This window comes from Mus caroli, unplaced genomic scaffold, assembly GCF_978045245.1.
Source record: "Mus caroli unplaced genomic scaffold, Mus_caroli_1 scaffold_16, whole genome shotgun sequence".
NCBI classification, from domain to species: domain Eukaryota; kingdom Metazoa; phylum Chordata; class Mammalia; order Rodentia; family Muridae; genus Mus; species Mus caroli.
Genome location: NW_028227271.1, coordinates 20731966 through 20740409, shown reverse-complemented (window position 1 = coordinate 20740409; position 8444 = coordinate 20731966).

Here is an 8444-nt window from a genome sequence, read left to right as displayed (position 1 = left end):
CTGTTAACTACACATATGGTGCATTGAAATATATGTAGACTAAACACACACACACACGAATAAAATTTAAAAATGAAAAGTCAAAAAAAAAAAAAAAAAAGACAGGATACAAGATGACAGACTGAGCTAGGCATCTGGAGGCCAAGCAGGTGCGGGGCAGGGTTAGCTACTGTCTCCTACTGACACTCCACTTTGCCATCCAGAAATCAGAGATGACGATTAATTCGTGTTTCTGAAGTTGTAATGTAATGTGACCATTTTGTTCAGCATGTAGTGACGACGAGGGGCCCTCCCAAAGGATTTGAAGCATTTGTCCAGACAGTATGTTTTGTTTTGTTTGTTTGGTTGGTTTTTGTTTTGTTTGTTTGTTTGTTTGTTTGAGACAGGATGTCCTGGAACTCACTCTGTAGACCAGGCTGGCCTCGAACTCAGAAATCCACCTGCCTCTGCCTCCCGAGTGCTGGGATTAAAGGCGTGAGCCACCACGCCCGACTAAGTATGTTTTATATGTGCTGAGCTGCTGGGTCTCTGTGTGTGCGTGCGTGTGGGGACCAGAGGCCATTTTCAGGTGTCTTTCCTGAGACACAGGCTGTGTAGTTCCTAAGCGGAGCACCACAAAAGCCTCCGAGCCACAAAAGTCTTCAAAGCAGCAACAGGCTCCTCCCACGGCTGCTACAGTACACTGTCCCACAGGAGCTGTCCAAAATGACGTCTCCTATCAAAATAGTGGCACCACAACATCTCAGCCTGCTGCTGTCTGGGGAGCTGCAGGAGCTGTCCACAGTGGCGAACCGCCTTCTCTGCACCCTTCAGGTGCCATCCACCCTGATACACTTTTCCTGCCTCAGTCTACTACCAGCATGAGGAGCTGTCCCCGGTGGCGACCCCTTCTTCCCTGCATCAGCCTACAGCTTTCTTGAAACACCACAGCAGGCAGGAGCTGTTCCACAGGAGATGTCCACAGTGGCAGCACCTCTTCTCCAGCTTCCACACCTCCCCAGCATCCCCGTAGAGATGGCACCCCAGCAAAAGCCAGTTGCAACCAGGAAGGACTTCCCACCCTAACCCATGGGCCAATGGAGGGAAATGGGGTGGGAAAAAAAAAGCCACTAATCCCCAGCAGGAAAACACACCAATCATTGAGCTCCCTCAAGCTCAGGACTTGAAATTCCACCAATCCACACTCTAGAAATCTGTCCTGAGAAGCTCCGCCCCCTCCCAAATCCTATATAAGCACTGCCCCTTTGTTCAGTTCCCTACTGTCTGTGCCCAGAAGCAGAGGGCAGCCATCCCTGGATTTCTCTCCCTCCACACCCTGGACTCTCCAATAAATTTCATGAGATTTTCTACCTGGTGTGACTCCTTAGAAGAAGCCAAGAAAAGAAGCAATGAAGAGAAGAGAAAAAGCGAAGAGAAGGATCGGGGCTGAGGCTCCTGAGTTCCTGAGCTCAGCTAAGGAGACCCTGCCGTGGGAGCTGCAATGCCTCCGCTGAGGAGCTGTCCTCTGTGTCTCCTGGCTGCCTACAGAGGACCGTCTCTTCTGGTTGCCTTTGGATCAAGATGTCGAACTCTCAGCTCCTCCAGCATCATGTCTGCCTGTATGCTGCCATGCTTCCTGCCATGATGATAATGGACTGAACCTCCAAAACTGTCAGCCAGCCCTAATTAAATGTTGTCCTTTATAAGAGTTGCCATGGGCTGGTGAGATGGCTCAGTGGGTAAGAGCACCCGACTGCTCTTCCGAAGGTCCAGAGTTCAAATCCCAGCAACCACATGGTGGCTCACAACCATCTGTACCGAGATCTGGCGCCCTCTTCTGGAGTGTCTGAAGACAGCTACAGTGTACTTACATATAATAAATAAATAAATCTTAAAAAAAAAAAAAGAGTTGCCATGGTCACAGTGTCTCTTCACCCCAAGATACTCTCTGTCCCCCAACTGTGGTATTACAAACACATGTCACTATGCCCTATTTTTCTTTTTCTTTCTTTTTTTTTTTAAACACAGGTTTTCTTGGTGTAGCCCTGGCTGTCCTGCAACTCTATAGACCAGGCTGGCCTTTGAAGCCAGAGATCTGCTTGCCTCTGCCTCCCTAGTGCTAGGACTAAAGTGTGAGCCACCACTGCCCAGCTTGCAATCACTGCTCTTGTTCAATTCTTTTCCTGAGTTCTGTGCCTTTCTCAAAATTTCCAGCTTTCCTGAAAGCAGATGTCCTCAACTTGTGCATCATGACTGCTTTTTTTTTGGGGGGGGGGAGGGTTCCACATATCAAATATGTACATTAAGATTCAAAGCAGTAGCAAAGTTACAGTTGTGAAGTCAGATTGAAATAGTTTTATGGTTGCGGGTCACCACAGCATGAGGGACTGTATTAAGGGTCGTCTGGAGATGCTCTATTCTACATAGGGTCTGTGGTAGAACTCACTCCTCCTGGTAGCCCAGCAAGCACTTTACCAGCTAAGCTGTTAGTTTATGTATGGTGTGGGGTGTGTGAGTGCATGGTGCTACAGCTAGACATAGAGATCAGAAGCCCTGGGGGTCAAACTTAGGCTGTCAGTCTCAGCACCAACCCCTTCTGCCTCCTGAGCCATCTCACTGGCCCCTCGGATAGACATCTGAAAATTCCTTCCTTGCTGGGCGTGGTGGCCCAAGGTTTTAACCCCAGCACTCAGGTAATAAATGCAGGCTAAGCTCTTAAAATTGTGAGCCCTTATGCAGTGAGGTCTAGCACACCCAGGCCTACATGGTGAGATCCTGCCTCAGCAAAACAAAACAAAACAAAACAAAACAAAAAATCAAGAACAGCAGTTCTCAATCTGTGGGTTGCAATCCCGTGAGGGTCCAATGGCCCTTTCACAGGAGTCTCCTAAGACCATCAGAAAACACAGGTATTGACATTATGATTCATAACAGCAGCAAAATTGCAATTATGAAAATAATTTTATGATTGGGGGGTCATCACAGCATGAGGAACTGTATTAAAGGACCACAGCATTAGGAAGGTCAAGAACCACTTGGCTAGAGAGAGGACTCAGTGGTGAAGAGCGCTGGCTTCTCTTCTAGTGGACCCAGGTTTGACTCCCTGCATCCACACAGCATCTCACAATCTGGTTCTGGTTCTGATGCCTCTGTAAGCTCCAGGTATGCATGAGATACACAAACGGATGTGAAGAGGAACACTTATCCATATACATTTTAATTAAATAAATAATAAAAAGTTATTTAAAGAACGAAACAATCTCTCCCTTTAGAAAGAAGCAGCCTGACAGTGAGGAAGGAGCAGCATCTGCATCAGATCTGAGAACCAGGTGGTTTCATTTTTTATTTGTTTTTTGTTGTTGTTGCTGTTGGTTTTTGTTGTGTTTTTTTGTTGTTGTTGGTTTGTTTGGTTTTTTTTTTGTTTTTTGTTTTGTTTTTTTTGAGACAGGGTTTCTCTGTATAGCCCTGGCTGTCCTGGAACTCACTCTGTAGACCAGGCTGGCTTCGAACTCAGAAATCTGGCTGCCTCTGCCTCTCAAGTGCTGGGATTAAAGTTGTGTGCCACCACACCCTGAGAAAGTGTTTTATTCTAATAAAGCATTTTTGCTAAGTTTGGTATCAGCTGGAGGTGAACTGCTCCAGGTTGGAAATGAAGGGCATTGGAAAGGTTATTAAAAAGAAAAATAAGCCAGGTGGTGGTGGCTCATGCCTTTAATCCCAGCACTTGGGAGGCAGAGGCTGGTGGATTTCTGAGTTCGAGGCCAGCCTGGTCTACAGAGTGAGTTCCAGGACAGCCAGGGCTATACAGAGAAACCCTGTCTCGAAAAACAAACAAACAAACAAACAAACAAACAATAAATAAAATAAGTAAGTAAACAAGCCACAATTGGTTTAAATTCTGCCTGTGACATGACCACTGGAGAGACTGAGGCAGGAGGATGGGAAGTTCCAAGTTAGCCTAAGCTACAAAGCAAGACCTTATTTAGAGTAGTGTCCTCGGCATGGGGGCGAACAGGGGAGTTCCAGAACATTGAGCTAACATAGCATAAGTAATTCAGCCATAACTTTGGCTTATTAGTAGCGTTCTTCGAAGTCAGCTATGGATGACTGCTTCTGGGAAGTGGACTCTGAGAACCCGAACTTAATTTCACCTTAGGAGCAAAATGGAGACTGGACACCAAATGGCTACAGTTAGGTTAAAAGGAGCAGGCCTCAACAAAACCCAAAGCATATACATACACAACACACACAGGTTAGCAAGAGACAAACTTAATACAAATACATAATACAAATCCAGCTACTTCTCCAGCACTATGTCTGCCTGCGTGCTGCCATGCTCCCTATCAGGAAAATGAACTGATCTCTGAAATTGTAAACAAACCCCCACACAAATGCTTTCTGGTATTAGAATTGCCTTGATCACAATGTCTCTTCCCAGCAATAGAACAGCGACTAAGACAAAGTGTGAGGCCCTGGTTGGATAAGAGCCTGATGGTGGTGGTGGTGATGACGATGATGGTGGTGGTGGTGGTGGTGTGCTGGGCACAATAACTCACAAGCACTGGCCTGAGCAACCTTGACTGACCGACCAAATGAATGAATGAATGAATGAATGAATCTGTAGTTCAATGGTCAGAGTGCTCACCTGATATGTATGATGCCCAAGGTTCAATCCTAGGACAAAATAGAATGGGACACGGCCCATGGGTGATGCATCTGAGCAGAAGAGACTGGAGGCTTAGATGGTCAAGGTCAAGTGGGCAGTGGTGGTGCATGCCTTTAAGCCCAGCACTCAGAAGACAGAGGCAGGAGAATCTCTGTGAGTTCGAGGTTAACCTGAGTCCCAGGACAGCCAAAGCTACACAGAGAAACACTGTCTCAAAAAACAACTACTACAACAAAAAGGTTCAAGGTCATTCTTAGCTATTTACTGTGTTTGAGGTTAGCCTGGGCTACGTGAGAACCTCTCTCAAAAGTTGCAAAAAAGAACAGAAGAGATGGGTTTAGGATCTCACTTTTAAAACCATGAACATGCAAATAGGTACTATATTAAAATCCTAATTATATATGATTTTTTATTTTTAAGATATTTATTGGGCTGGTGAGATGGCTCAGTGAAGGCATGCGCCACTATACTTGGCTAAATCTATCTGATTTTTAAAAATGATCTGAATTGTTCCTCAGACTTTTAAAGCCATTTTGAAGAATGAGGCTCTCTCTTATTGTTAAGATGTCTAAACCAAGGACGTAGTCTTAATCCAGGAGGGATCCACTTTTGGATTTGGCTTTCTGCCCAAGTGGCCATCTGCTTTTAAGTCTGTCCCATGACTAGAAAGCCAGACAACGTTCCCAACAAACAAAAACACTGAGAAATTCTTGGAAGATCCAAAAACGGACGAGTGTGGAAGTCCCAATTAAAAAGCGAATACAAACACTCAAAAGAAAAGTGAGGCTTCCATGTAAGCCCTTGGAATTAGCCCCGCCCCCACCCCACCCCAGTGTGGAAGGGGCCATGGGAAGGCAGGTAGGTGGCAAGTCACTTGCTGAAATGGTCTCCTGAGGGCGTGAGCGATGAGCATGTCTGATGTAGGCAGAAGCCATCAGAGAGGTTAGTAGCCCATCTAAAGCTTTAAGGCAGTGATTCTCAACCTTCTGAATGCTGTGACCCTTTAATACAGTTCCTCATGTCATGGTGAGCTCCAACCATAACATTATTTGTGTTGCTACTTGATAACTGCAATGTTGCTACTGTTATGAATAGCAATGTAAATATCTGATATGCAGGATATCTGCTTTGCGACCCCTGTGAAAGGGTCCTTTTTTTCCCCAAGGGATTGCAACCCACAACTTTAAGACAGGCACGAAACTCAGCAAAAGAATTGAACAAGATGCTAGGTGGTGGTGGCACGCACCTCTAATCCCAGCACTTGGGAGGTAGAGGCAGGCAGATCTCTGAGCCAGCTTGGTCTACAGAGTGAGACCCTGTCTTAAAACAACAACAACAACAACAAAGAAACCAAAAAGAGCAGTGACTTCAATGACCACCCTAGACAGGGTCAGGCCACCTGCCAAAGCCTGCTTGTCACCTACCAAAGCCTGCCTGTCACCTGCTTTGCATGGCTCAGGCCTGGCTCTTATAGTTTGCAGTCAGTTTATTGATAAAGGTGAGAGACCAACTTTTTTAAGTTCAGACTCCATTTCAGAGATCTTGACCTAAGTTTGAACTCAAAGCCTGTATCTAGTATTAGTTTCCAAGTTACTCCCCCCAAAACCCTGAGCTCCAGTTTCTAGGCTAACCCTGACAAGCTACGTCTCCAGGTTAGTCTCCCCCAACAAATCCAGGGTTTCTAGGTTAATCCCCAGCAAGCCTGCTCCCTGCCTAACAACCACCATTGCAGAGGGAAGCAGAAGTTAAGTTCATGGTTTGACTCCCAGCACCAGCCAATTAAGTTAACATAGTAGTACTTCCTGCCCCCACCCCACCCCCAACCTCAATTAGATGCTTGCCATACTAGAAACACTTAACCCTTACTTGCCACTTTCTATAAATCCTTGCCCTCATAAGTGTCCGGGACTCTTCTCCACCAAAACCGTGCTGCAAGTCAATGGTGGGCTGAGCCCAAGCTAGCTCGAATAAAGACCCTGGTGTGATTACATCGGATCAGCTCCTGACTGGTCTTTCAGGGTTCACTGACACTTCTCTAGCACTACATAGGCACACAACGGTTTTAGTACCAATTCGCTGAATGAGCCCCCTTCCTTTCTGGTCTAGATTCATTTCTGTTGCTGTGATAAAAATACCTTGACCAAAGGCTGCTTAGGGCAAGAAAGAGCTTATTTAGCTTATAATTAACTCCCCGTTATGGTCCGTCATTAGGGAATCCAAGCAGAAGCCAAGTCATATCCTATCTCCTGTCAGCAGAGGGGAAAGTGGGTTTTTAACCTCTTCCACTCTTATCTAGCCGTTTCCAGTCTTACCTAGCTCAGGACCCTGCCAAGGGAATGGTGCTGCCCACAGTGGGCTAGGTTGGGTTTTTTTTTTTTTGTTGTTGTTTTTTTGGTTTGTTGGTTTGTTTTTTGTTTTTGCTTTTGTTGTTGTTTGAAATGTGGTTTCCCTATGTAGCATAGTTCTAGCTGCCCTGGACTCACTTTGTAGACCAGGCTGGCATCAAATTCACAGAGATCTGCCTGTCTCTGCCTCCTGAGTGCTAGAATTAATGCTATGAACCACCAGGACCGGCCTGGGCTAGGTCATTTTACATAGGTTAACATTAAGACAGACCTCCACTAAAACTCACAGGCCGAGCTGGTGTAGAGGATTCTTCCGTGGGAATCTTTCCTGTTAGGTGGTTTTAGGCTGTGGAAAAGTCGATTCAAAACTGACCAGCAGGCTTCTGTAAAGAGAACTTCAGTCTTGAGCTGCGTTGTAGCCCAGCAGCAGAAAACATGCTCTTATCCGTTAACAGTTTCCTTAAACAGGAAGGTAAACAACTCAAAAAAAGCTTTAGGTAGTCCCTGAAACGGACAGGATTCACTAGGCCCCTCCCCGACAAAGCAAGCAATAAAAGCTGAGAGTTCCCCCTCCAAATAGGGAAGCTAAGCTGCAAACATTCTGAGACCAGAGCACGTGCCTAGAAGAAGCAGAAACCAGCTGAGCCACCTGGAAGAGATTTAGACCAACTGAGGCACCTGGAAAGGACATTCTCCAGCCTGCTGAGCTGCCTGCAGGCTGTGTGGTGTCTCCAGATTCCCAGCATTGTGAGCTGTCACCCATGCTGGGTGGGCTTTGGTGACATGGCTGACTTTGAGTCATTTCTGCTCCTATAAGTAACCCCAGTGATTCTCATGGTTCACCAAGTTGGACTTTCATGGTATCCATACTTTGGTCTGTTAGAGGCTCCCTCTATTTGATGAATAGACTTGTGTATAGCATTTCCCCCCAAAGTTTTATCGTACAACACATGTTTAGCGTGTACATTCAAGGTGTTGGGCTTAATCTCTGGGGAAGCTGTGATGGTGGTAGGGTTGTCCATTTGCCTCATTGTAATTCTGTATGCCCCACATTCTGTCACGATTACAGTTTTATTTTCACCAATAAGAAGGCTGTGAAGTCGGGCAGGAGAAACGGCTCAGCAGCTACGAGTATTTACTGCTCTTGCAGACAAAGGATGGGAGCTCAGTTTCCAGCGCCCACGTGACAACTCACAACCCTCTGTAAGTTCAGTTCTAGGAGATCAAATGCCCCCTTCGGGCATTGCATGGGCGTAGTGCACACATCTCCGTGCAGACAAGAAATCCATATACATAAAAATCAAAATAAATACATCTTTTAGAAAAACCAAAGTAGAGGATGTTGTGAAAACGTGTACTTCTTCTCAACAGAAGAGCCTGGAATTGAAGTTCTGAGGTCTGCTCATTTCTGCTACAGAACCTTCTGCCCTGAACTTCAGCACGGGCTGGTGCCC